Source organism: Choloepus didactylus (genome assembly GCF_015220235.1).
Source record: "Choloepus didactylus isolate mChoDid1 chromosome 25 unlocalized genomic scaffold, mChoDid1.pri SUPER_25_unloc1, whole genome shotgun sequence".
In the NCBI taxonomy this organism is placed as follows: domain Eukaryota; kingdom Metazoa; phylum Chordata; class Mammalia; order Pilosa; family Megalonychidae; genus Choloepus; species Choloepus didactylus.
The window spans coordinates 6,862,170-6,874,544 of NW_023637606.1; the positions used below are offsets into that span (position 1 = coordinate 6,862,170).

Genomic DNA, 12,375 nt, shown 5'->3' on the forward strand with positions numbered 1-12,375 from the left:
CAATGTGCCCCATCTGTATATGCTGTACCCCAAGGGCAGTGCCATGTATAAGGGTGATGTGAGATGGGCTTTTACACTTTCCAGGAGAACCCTCTCAGTATCAGGGCCAGGGTAGGCTGGCTCCCAGAGTAGGGAGTATCCTTAGGGTTTGGGAATTCTTTGACCCATTTCCAGGTTAGCAAATTCTGGCATTAAGATAGCCTGGGAAACAAAACCAATTTGAGGTAGAACATGTGGACATGGCAGACTCATCCCAGGTGCCCAAAGTTTCCTTGATATCAAGCAGCATCTTGGAATGCATATGCAGATGCCCTAATGGGGATCTTCGACACAGTAAGCACCAGCGATGTTCAGGGACAAACCTCAAATCCATCATTAACTTCTGTGCCATTGAAAAAGTTAGGCAGGCCACAACTTGGCCAAGGACACTTATCTTAAATCTCCAAGCACCCAAAATCTTCCAGGAGTCCCTCTGGGGGATTTGACACAGAATCTTCTTGGGATATTCAAAAGCTCACCATCTCTCAGGGGTGCAGCTGATCCTGTGGGCTGCAGAAGGATCCCCATACAGCTATGTCAGTCCGGTGTGGCCCCAATTCCTCCTACCAATTCCTTCCCATCTGGGGTGCCCTATAAATTTTCAGACCCCAGAAGTGCCCATTGTAATAGAGGCCTGTTGCTTAGCAACAAGATGCTAATTGGGAGGTGGGCATGCTGCATGGCACTTGTGCATGTGCCTTTTAATGAACTGCCAGAAATCTAGGCTGCTTTGTTAACCTGGTCTGAGTCTGTCTTTTCCTCAGGTTTTAGCTGAAATGAGGTTTCCTTCCCAAGGTTTCTTAGCACTTGGATTTCCTACTGTATATTGGGCACATATTGGTAGAGGAATTCCTATCTGCTGTACTGCAAAATTTTCAGTAACTTTTGGTGTTGAGTGTAGCTGATTCTTCTCATAATGATTGGCAGAGAAATCTATATTTGAAATTGGGTATGTGGGACATGAAGTAGTGTATATATAACTAGAGGAAAAGACAGAAAATTAAGAAATATAGGTGTGTGTAGCAACACACATGACCCAAAAGACTAACATGACTTGAATTAACACTGCAGTTTATAATATTAGAAATGTTCTTTCATCAACTGCATTGAGTTAACACATAAATGCAAGCTAGGAATATGATGCTGAAGAAAAGTAGTTATTTATGATATTTGTTTTTCTTAATCCTTTGCTTTGTTTTCTTTGAAATGTGTTGTTTTTTGTTGTTTGCATGTTTTTAATTTTTTGATAAAATTAAAACTAAAATAAAAAAATAAAAAGGATGTTAAAAAAAGCATTTAATAAATACACTGATGGCAAAATACTTTTCTGTTATTCCTGCAAAGAATCCATAAACTCAATCTAAACATGAGGAAACATTGAATAAATGCAAAATGAGGAACTTTTATACAGTGATTCCTCACCAGTCTTCAAATATGTCAAGATACATATTTGGATAAAGGTGAATAAATATAACTGACAACAAAATGCAGTGTATGATATGAGACTGGACTCATTTTCCTTCTTTTTCTTCCTTCATTTCTATCATTTTTATTGTTTTTAAGGTTTTGCTTGGTATAAAGGACATTATTGGGGTAATTAGTGAGATAAGGATTATGCCTATAGATGAGATACTAGTACTACACCAAGGTTAATTTCCTGATTATGAGAACCTTTCTGTGAATACATAAGAGAATGTCTTTGTTCTTAGTTGAAATGCTACGAGAATATATAAAGATAGAAGCATTTTGTTTATGCATTAATTTCCAATGGTTGAGAAAAAGACATTATCAACAGAAAATAAAGCAAATGTTAAGCCCTATTATTCATGACAGTTCTCCAGTGGACACATCACTGAGCACCAGCTGCACAGCCTAGGAGCTTCCACAGAGCTACTTTTAAGTCCCTGTTCCTCAGGCTGTAGATGAAGGGGTTAAGCATGGGGGTGACCATGGTGTACATCACTGATGACACCAGACTTTTCCTAGAGGTCGATGTGGCTGCAGTACTCAGGTAGACTGCAAGGCCTGTGCCATAGAACAAGAACACAACTGACAGGTGAGATCTACAGGTGGAAAGGGCTTTATGTTTACCCCCAGCTGATGAAATTCTCAGAATGGAGGAGACAATCTGAGAATAGGAGAAGAGGATTCCAACAAGAGGAGAAATGCCTGCAACACTAGCTACAAAATACACTGATATTTTATTGATGAGGATGACAGAACATGCCAGCTTCAGGATTTCTGTAAGGTCAAAATAAAAGTGTGGTAGTTCTGCATTTGTTCAGAAGGAAATTTTTAATGCAGTCAAGGTCTCAAACAGGGACATTGAAATTGGGAGACCCAGGACCCCAGGACCAGCAGTCACTAAGCTGGGGGTTCATGATGATTGTGTAATGCAGGGGGTATTAGATGGCCACGAAGTGTTCATAAGCCATTGCAGTCAGGAGAAAACTGTACAGGCATCCAAAAACAAAGAAAAAAGTATTTGCATAAGGCAGTCTGCATAGGTGATAATTTTGTTCTGAGTCTGTATAGTTACCAGCATCTTTGGGATGGTGGTGGTGGCAAACCCAAAGTCAGCACAGGAAAGACTGGTGAGGAAAAAGTACATGGGTGCATAGAGGTGGAAGTCTGAGATGACAGCCAGGATGATTATCACGTTCCCTTTGAGCATGACCAGGTACATGGACAGAAACAACTCAAAGAGTAGGGGCTGTAGGTCCTGTTCCTCTGCAAATCCCAGAAGGAGAAAGTTTACAACTTCTGTATTGTTTCCTTTTTTCATGAGATGACTGGGTTTGCCCAGAATGAAAAGGAACAAATCAATCACTCCAAACTGGTATTCTCCAGACTGACAGTAATATCTCAAACTTAGTAGCTAATGACACCATATATTTTGTCTAGGAATTTGTTTTCCTGGAGAGTAACTTGTGGTTACTTTTGTTGTCTGAAATCCAATGCTACAGGCTTTGCTTAGCATGCCATAGCAGTCACCCCTTTCCAACACAAAATGTGAATACTCTTGGCCTTACAGTTTAATGCTATGGGAATGGAAATTCCCTAATTCAGGGGCAGATCTTTTCAATCATTGGAAATTTTCTCTTTCTCAGCTCTAACTTTGAGTCATTTTTACATGTTACATTCCCTGGAGCCTTTGCCAATCTTAATGCTAAGAAATTAATAATCACTCTAATGGTTAATCACTGTTTATATTCAGTTTATATTACAGTATTTTCACATAAATTCAACAAAATGGAGGCTAAATACTGCCCTCTTTTCACAAATGAAAATCTAATGAACATTTTACAATATCATCCAATACTCATCAAATTAAAAATATTCCATCATATGGAATTGGTATATTTTATGTACCACCCATTTTTAGTCATTTCATCCATGTTTTCTTAATGATAAATAATGACCTGCTTAATTTTAATTAAATATTTCTATAAGGATAGCTGTAGGTTTACAAAAACATCATGCAGAGTTCCCATATCCTCCCTCACAAATGAAGATTTCCATACTTTGCATTAGTATATTTTGTTTTCCATTTATTGGTAAAAGCCTGGTGCTTGCAATTAAACTTCAGGTTATTTTTGATCACATTCTTATAAATAATCTTCTGTTTCTTGACTTTTATGTTTTTACTGTAAGCAGCTCTCAAATCTTCTGCTCTTACTTTTAATTATATTTAATAATATATTTAAATGTTGAAGAGAGAAAATCACTTTATATTCTATCTTAATTTTATTTCAGGTGTTAGCTCATTCTTCTGGGTGAATTCAGAATCATCTATCCATATACAAGGAAAATATCATTGGAATCTTAATGAGGATTCCATTAAATATACAAATTAATTTATAGAGTTGACTTTTTAAAGTTCATGGTTTTTTATGAGTAACAGAAAATTTTCCCTAGATATTAAAATTCCATTCTGGTAAATTTTCCTGTGGTGTTATATATGATTCTCACATCCATTTCCTATTAGCATTATTTTAGTTTTAATGTCAGTATGAAAGAGATACCTCCTTCAATCATATTTCACGACATTGAAAATAAGTTAGAAATTTTTTTGAAATTTTGGTATTTATCAGGTCATGTTAGATTTCTATATTTTATTTTGAAAATTATTTTGTCAATTACATCTATTTTATCCAAATAATTTATAAACAATATTTTCATATAATTCATAGTAGCCATTTCTGTTTTAGATCTTATTGCATTGTTTTGAAGTTCTGGACAATTTTAAGAATAATGGAAACAATGGGAATAGTCTTTTTCTTTCTACATTTAAAATGAAAAACCCTAGAATTTTTAAAGTTTAATTTGATGCTTACCATGATTTAGGAATATATCACTTTCTGTCATGTTAATTTGAATACATTTAGTTCCAGTTACCTAAATAGGTGTTGTAAAGTTATGAAAAAGTGATCAATGGCTTATTAGCTATTTAGAAAAACATGATGTTAAATCATGACTCAGTATTCCCAAATAAATTTCTAACAAATGTGGAAGAAGAGGAAATACTAGTCATTAGAAGAAAATATAGATGAAACTAGAAATATAAATTGTTACAGAGATAAATATGATCTTAAAAAGGAATATAGGAAAACTAAGATGGTGGCTAGGTGAGACAGGGCAAAAAAAAAAAAAAAACACCTCTGTGAAAAACACTAGATAAAAACCAGAAAGTGACCCAGAATACCGGTTACAGCAATGTGCCAGCTGGACGAGGTCTCCTAGTTCCACAGGGGAAATATACTTGGTGAAACTGAGAGTCTGCATTCTGAAACAAGTGAATAAGCTGGCTGGAAGACCCGCAGCCATGCAGCAGTCTGGGGAAGCCAGGGTTTGGCATTTGGAGACCACTGGCTGTTTAAAAAAAAAAAAAAAGGGAAAATCCCAGGAGTGGCTGCAGCTGTGATAGTGGGAACCATGCAGCAAAACATAGCAAGAGGGGACTGGGCTGGCCTCTCTGTGTCTGGCCTGGAAAATAGCCCACTGCAGATACCCTTGGGGCTCGGGGAACAGAGGGGAGAGCCAGAAGCAGAAAGAAACCCCACAGCTAGCAGCTGGCTTCCCAGAGGGCTGGATAAACTCCTGCCTGGGGCTGTGCCCACAGCCCAGAGCCCCACTAGTTGTCCCAGAGCTGGGAGGGAGGAACTGTGCAAGGAGGGGGTTGTCGAGACATCCCATTCAGCCATCTTTGCATTATGCTGAAAGCACCCCAGCATGGCCCGGTGGCCTGGGGCTTCCCTTGAGGGATGGTGTGCACTGGTGACATAGCACAGCATTCCCTAGGCAGATGTTCTGGAGGATTGTGGTGGGGTGGGGGTCCCCTCAGAGAACCCAGGGACACTACACCAAGTCCAGTGGTTTGTGGGAAAGCAAGAGAGAGGGTCTGGGGCTGAAATTAAATGAAGGCTTAGACTCTTGCAGTGGCCTTGAATCTCTGGGACCATGGGGGATTTGAATATTAAAGCTGTCCTTCCTCCCTGGCCACCTGTACACATACCCCACATTCAGGGCAGATGGCTCCAGCAACACACCCAAACTGAGTTCTCCAACTGAACCCCACAAGAATTATTTCCCCACACACCGCAGGAACAAGGTTGAGAACTGACTTGAGGGGTATAGGTGACTCACAGACACCATCTACTGGTTAGTTAAAGTGTACACCACCAAACTGTGTTTCTGAAAAATTAGATAGGTATTTTTTTTTACAACTTGAAAGAACTCTATCAAGCAAAGCAAATGCCAAGAGGTCAAAAACAACAGAAAATCTTAATGCATATGATAAAACCAGATGATATGGAGAATCCAACTCCAAGCACACAAATCAAGACATCAGAAGAGACACAATACCTCACATAATTAATGGAAGAACTACAATCAAGGAATGAAAACATGGCAAAGGATTTAAAGGACATAAAGAGGACCATGGCCCAGGATATAAGCAACATAAAGAAGACCCTAGAAGAGCATAAAGAAGACATTGCAAGAGTAAATAAAAAAAATAGAAGATCTTATGGAAATAAAAGAAACTGTTGGCCAAATTAAAAAGACTCTGGATATTCACAATACAAGACTAGAGGAAGCTGAACAACATCTCAGTGTCCTAGAAGTCCACAGAACAGAAAATGAAAGAACAAAAGAAAGAATGGAGAAAAAATTGAAATGGATCTCAGGGATACAACAGATAAAATAAAACATCCAAACTTAAGATTTATTGGTGTCCCAGAAGGGGAAGAGAAGGGTAAAGGTCTAGAAAGAGTATTCAAGGAAATTGTTGGGGAAAACTTCCCAAACCTTCTACACAATATAAATACACAAAGCATAAATGCCCAGTGAACTCCAAATAGAATAAATCCAAATAAACCCACTCTGAGACATATTCTGATCAGACTGTCAAATACTGAAGAGAAGGAGCAAGTTATGAAAGCAGCAAGAGAAAAGCAATTCACCTCATACAAAAGAAACAACACAAGACTAAGTTGTGACTACTCAGTGGCCATGATGGAGGTGAGAAGGCAGTGGCATGACATATTTAAAATTCTGAGGGAGAAAAATTTCCAACCAAGAATATTTTATCCAGCAAAACTCTCCTTCAAATTTGAGGGAGAGCTTAAATTTTTCACAGACAAACAAATGCTGAGAGAGTTTGCCAATAAAAACCTGCCCTACTTCAGATACTAAAGAGAGCCCTACTGACAGAGAAACAAAGAAAAGAGAAAGAGTTATAGAGAATTTTAACAGACATATATAGAACCTTACATCCCAAATCACCAGGACACTCATTTTTCTCTAGTGATCATGGATCTTTCTCCAGAATGGGACCATATGCTGGGACATAAAACAAGCCTCAATAAATTAAAAAAAAATTGAATATATTCAAAGCACATTCTCTGACCAAAATGGAATACAAATAGAAGTCAATAATTTTTGAATTGTAACTCCACTATTTACTTCTTACATGATATAAAATACACAAACTCTAATGACAAATCAGTGGTTTTGGACTCAATGTAAAACATGTAATTTTTGATAGGAACTATATAAAGGCGGGTAAATGGATGAGTATAGGAACATAGTTTATTTGTTCTATTGAAGTTAAGTTGGTATCAAAGAAAAACAAGATTGTTATGGATTTAAGAGGATAATTTTAAGCCCCACAGTAAACACAAAAAAATTATCAGAGAATATGACCATAGAGATGAAAAATAGAGTATGGGTTAAGAGAAATGGGGGAAGGGGCAATGGGGAGTTAAATGAGTGTAGGATTGCTGTTTGAGGTGAAGGAAAATTTCTAGTAATGGATGGTGGGAAGATGATAGCATTACAACATTCTAAATGTGATTAATCCCACTAATGGTAGGCTAGAGAGGGGGTGGAATGGGAAGATTTAGGCTGTATATATATGTTTCCACAATAGAAAAAAAAAGACAATCTAAATAGATGACAAATGCCAAGGATGAACTTGTATGGGATTGGAGGATAGAGGGCAGGTGGCTCAAAGGGACCCAGTTGAGACATAGGAAAAGGAAATATAGAATGTAAGATTCATATCATTGTTGAATGTCTTTTACTTCTTAGCTGAGCTTAACAGGATTGCACAAAAGAATGTTCTTGTTCATGGGAAGTGTATACATGAATTATAGTGTATGTTCAAGGATGTGTACAGCTAGCTCTCATATGTTCAGAAGACAGCAACAGATGATGGATGATAGGGAGGGACGGAGGGAGGGAGGGAAAGAAATAGCAATGTGACAGCATGTTAAAATTGGTGGATTGAGCTATCGGGGGTGGTCAGGGTATGATGGAATTCTGTGTATGGGGTTAATGTTTTTGCAACTGTTCCTACAACTTTGAATTTATTTCAAAATAAGAAAAGGAATATAATATTTTTAGTAGACATAAGAGGGGAAAAGATGAAAAATTGAAAGGTAAAATTGAAAATCTCAATGAGAAAATATACTATGCAGAGAAATTAAATGCAAAAAAGCTAATTATTAATCACAGATAGCTTATTTCTTTTTGGGGGGCAAAACAACATTGGATTGTAACATTTCAGAAAGGAGTTATACAGAAAGGTATTAATTGCCAAAATTTGGATAACACTCTCATCATATTAACATGATTTTAAGACAAGCCGTTATCTTCACTGAAGGAATTAAAATCCTCTTTTTTAAAATGTAATAATGCACAATTCTATAACGTGGAAAAAATAACACTGCCAAATACTGATATAAGTAAGAAATGAAAACTTTAAAAGATTGAAGATGCTGCTGATAAAATTCCACAAAAGAAGCATAGACAAAGGGGAAGGGAGTAAATCATAATTACAAAATCTATGGTTAATTAGTTAAAAGCTAGAAATATCCTAGAAATGAAAAAAATCTCAAGCACAGAATCTCACTAATTCTGAAAATGAGAAGTATAATCTCATTTGAAAAATCATAGAAAGACTGAACAAAAATACATAAAAGTAAGAATGAGAAAAATTACCACAGATGTAAAAAAAATGCTGAACTTGACAAAATAATCATATTAATATTTTGATGTCTAAATTTGAAAATCTTCAGGAAATGAACACATTTTCAAAAAGTATATGTGTTCAAAGTCAATTTGGGATGGAGAATAACAGAAAAATAACTAAGGAAGGAATTGAGTAAATGAGAAATACTTACCTCTCAAAATGACCTAGTGGGGTCCTGTGGTAAGAGCAATAGAAGAATTCCCCTCCAAAATTGAAGAAGAGATTATGTCTATCACATTAATATGATTTATCAGGATGCTGGAAGAGCTCATGAATGTAATGCAATGGGAAAAAGAAACAAGATATTTAAGAATTGGAAAGCAACATCTAAACATTTGTAGATGCACTGGGCAGCTGAAAGAAAATTTTTAATGAGAATGATCCTAGTAAGGTATTTGACACCAAGCAAATATGTAAAGTTCAGTAGACTTTTTACAGTGTACAATTTAGTGATATTTCAGACATGCACAATGTTGTGCTACATTCACCTCTATCTAGTACCAAAACATTTTCATCATTATGCAGGATCTTTTCTACATTATTCAAACCTGTCTTCTTGTTATTAGAAAATTATAAAATGTGGGTATGAGAGAGAAAAAGCAGTAACATTCAGCTATTCTGTTTAAGTCTTTTAGAATATAGAGCAGAATCATTTCAAATATTAACAAAAATATACCACTCTTTGAATAAAGTAGGGAATTTGTTAATACTCAATAAAAGATAGTAAAAGTAGTTAAATCTCCTTACACCACTCTGAGGCAAGAGCTATGCTATGTTTGATATGCATTAGCTAATTTTGTTTCCATCACCATTGTTTTGATGCAACAGGCAATAATGGATTTACGGTGGTGTAACAATTACATTCATGAGAACTTATAGGTGCTCAGTAAATATTAGACACTCTAGAATTAATGATTTCCCATAAATTGTCTCCTTTAATTTAATCCTCATAATAACACCATGAAGTAGGTACTGCTGCTAACTCCATTACAAACGTGAAACTGGGGCAGAGCAACATTAAGTAACTGAAGGTTAGACGATGAGTGAACAGCTTGGAATTGCTAAGTATCCTGAAGGTCAGTAAATGTTTCTTGAATGAATGAGTGAAAGAATGAATGAGTGAGTGAATGCATAATAGAATGAGACTTTATAGATCATCAGTACAGGAGAATCCACAAGTAAGTAGAATGGAGGCACTTTAAATGGCAACAGAACAATGTCTATGATAGCTGGGTAAGAAACATTTGTGAGATGTTAAATCTGATGAGCAGAGCTAAGACGGTGGCATGGAGAGAAGTGGAAGACTGTTAGCTCCCCCCTGGAACAATTCCTAAATGACCAACAAACTAGTAAATAACCTGGAATAACTGCAGGGAGACAAACGTGACTGACCACTCATCATCCACCAACCTGAATTGGGATGAATGCCCAAGATTGCAGCATAAAATCTGTAAGTAAAAACTCTAGACCTATGCTGAGAGCTGAGAGCTGACAGTTGAGAGCCCCTCCCTCATGGAAGCCACATGGTGCTAGAGAGCAGCACTCTCCAAACAAGTGAGTGGACCTCAGACCAGCCCCAACTGGGTTTTTTTGTTTCTTTTGTTTTCTTTTCTTTTTAATTTTTATTGGGCTTGTTCAGATACCATACAATTATCCAAAGATCCAAAGTGTACAATCAGTTGCCCCTGGTACCCTCATACAGGGGTGCATCCATCACCACACTTAATTTTTGTTCAATTTTTAGAATGTTTTCATTACTCCAGATAGGAAATAGAGTGAAAGATGAAAAAAAAAAAAAAAAAAAAAAAAAAAAAAGAAAAGGAAACTCGAATCCTCCCATATCCCTAACCAACCCCCCTCAATTCTTGACTCATACTGTTGGTATAGTACATTTGCTACTGTTTATGAAAGAATGTTGAAATACTACTAATTATAGTATACAGTTTGCAATAGGTATAAATTTCTTCCCTATACACTCCTCTATTATTAACTTCTAATTGTGTTGTCATAAATTTGTTCTGGTTCATGGAAAAGACTTAAAATATTTGTACAGTTAATCATGGACATTGTCCACCATAAGATTCAGTTGTATACATTCTCATCTTTTGAACTCCAACATTCCTTCTTGTGACATATAGGACTCTGAGCTTCCCCTTTGCACTGCAGTCACACACCATTTGGCACTGTTAGTTATTCTTACACCTTGCTACCAACACCTCTGTTCATTTCCAAACATTTAAGTTCAACCTAGTTGAACAATCTGTTCATACTAAGCAACTGCTCCCCATTCTTAAGCCTCGTCCTATATCTTGGTACCTTACATTTCGTGTCTATGAGTTTACATATTATAATTAGTTCCTATCAGTGAGGCCCTGCAATATTTGTCCTTGTGTGTCTGGCTCATTTCACTCAGTATATTGCCCTCAAGGTTTTTTCATAAACCCATTTTTTTAAGATGGTTTTGTTCACACCCCATACATTCCATCCTAAGTAAACAATTGATGGTTCTCTGTATGGTCACATATATATATGTTCACCAACTTCACCACTATCTAAATAAGGGCATCTACATTTCTTCCACAAGGTTGGAGGGAGAGTGAAAGAAGGTAGAGAGGCAAAAGAAAGAGGAAAAAAATGACAGCTAGGAAGCAGCAAAAGGAAAAATAACCTTAAATCAAAGTAAAGAGTCAGACAACACCACCAATGTCAAGTGTCTAACATGCCTCCCCTTTCCCCCCCTCTTATCTACATTCACCTTGGTATATCACCTTTGTTACATTAAAGAAAGCATAATACAGTGATTCTGTTAGTTACAGTCTCTAGTTTATGTTGATTGCATCCATTTCCCAATGCCTCCCCATTTTTAACACCTCACAAGGTTGACATTTGCTAGTTCTCCCTTGTAAAAGAACGTATTTCTACATTTTATCACAAATTTGTCACCAATAGCCTCTGTGTGTTTGTGGAGATTTGATGTCTGTATTGAGTGGCTAATATTAAAACCCCAATTGGAGCTGGGCTGAGAGAGTGTTGCTTTCTAGCAATGCAAGGCTTCTGTGATGGAGGGGCTCTCATCTCTCAGCACAGGTTTGCAGTTTTTACTTACTGATTTTATGCTGCAGTCTCAGGCATTTCTCCCAATTCAGGTTGGTGAATAATGAGCGTTCAGTCATGTTTGTCTCCCCAGAGTTATTCCAGGTTATTTACTAGTTTTTTGGTCATTTGGGAGTTGTTCCAGGGGGAGCTAACAGTCTTCCACTCTTCTCTATGCTGCCATCTTCCCCAACGGGGGTTTTAATAGTAACCACTCAATACAAAAAACAAATTCCCATCAAGCAGACAGAAGCTTTTGGTGACAACTGACATTGGGAGAGTAAGGGGACAGATCTGTCTCAGTACAGGGAGCCCAGAGGATCAGGTGCTATCTCTGGCTGATGGGTGAACCTGGGAGCTTTCTGTCCCTTTCTCTCTCTGTGGAGAAAGCTCAGCCATTCTCAGCCCACAGAGCTTTGCAGTAAAGAAAGCCTCAGCCATTTTAAAATCAAAACACTGATCAGCAGAGTCAGAGAAACAAAGAACTTATTGATATGCAGTGACATCTCTGGAGGGGGCATAGCTTCCCAAGAGGAAAGGGAGGGGTCCAGCTCTACTACCTGCCTTACCAGAACCAGACCCCAAAGCCTGGAGGAGGAGAGCTAAAGGCCACACCCTCTTACACCAGCCAGTGACAGGCTGAGAGGTGCACCTGCCAGACAGGAAAGCACAGGTGTGTCAGCCCTCTAAGAAAAACTCATCAGGGA

At 37.4% G+C, this 12,375-nt stretch overlaps 1 pseudogene; it reads right to left on the bottom strand.

Annotated features, from left to right (window-relative positions):
- Nucleotides 1–1,888: 1,888 nt before the first annotated feature.
- Nucleotides 1,889–2,824, bottom strand: LOC119525317 (annotated as a pseudogene).
- Nucleotides 2,825–12,375: the final 9,551 nt, after the last annotated feature.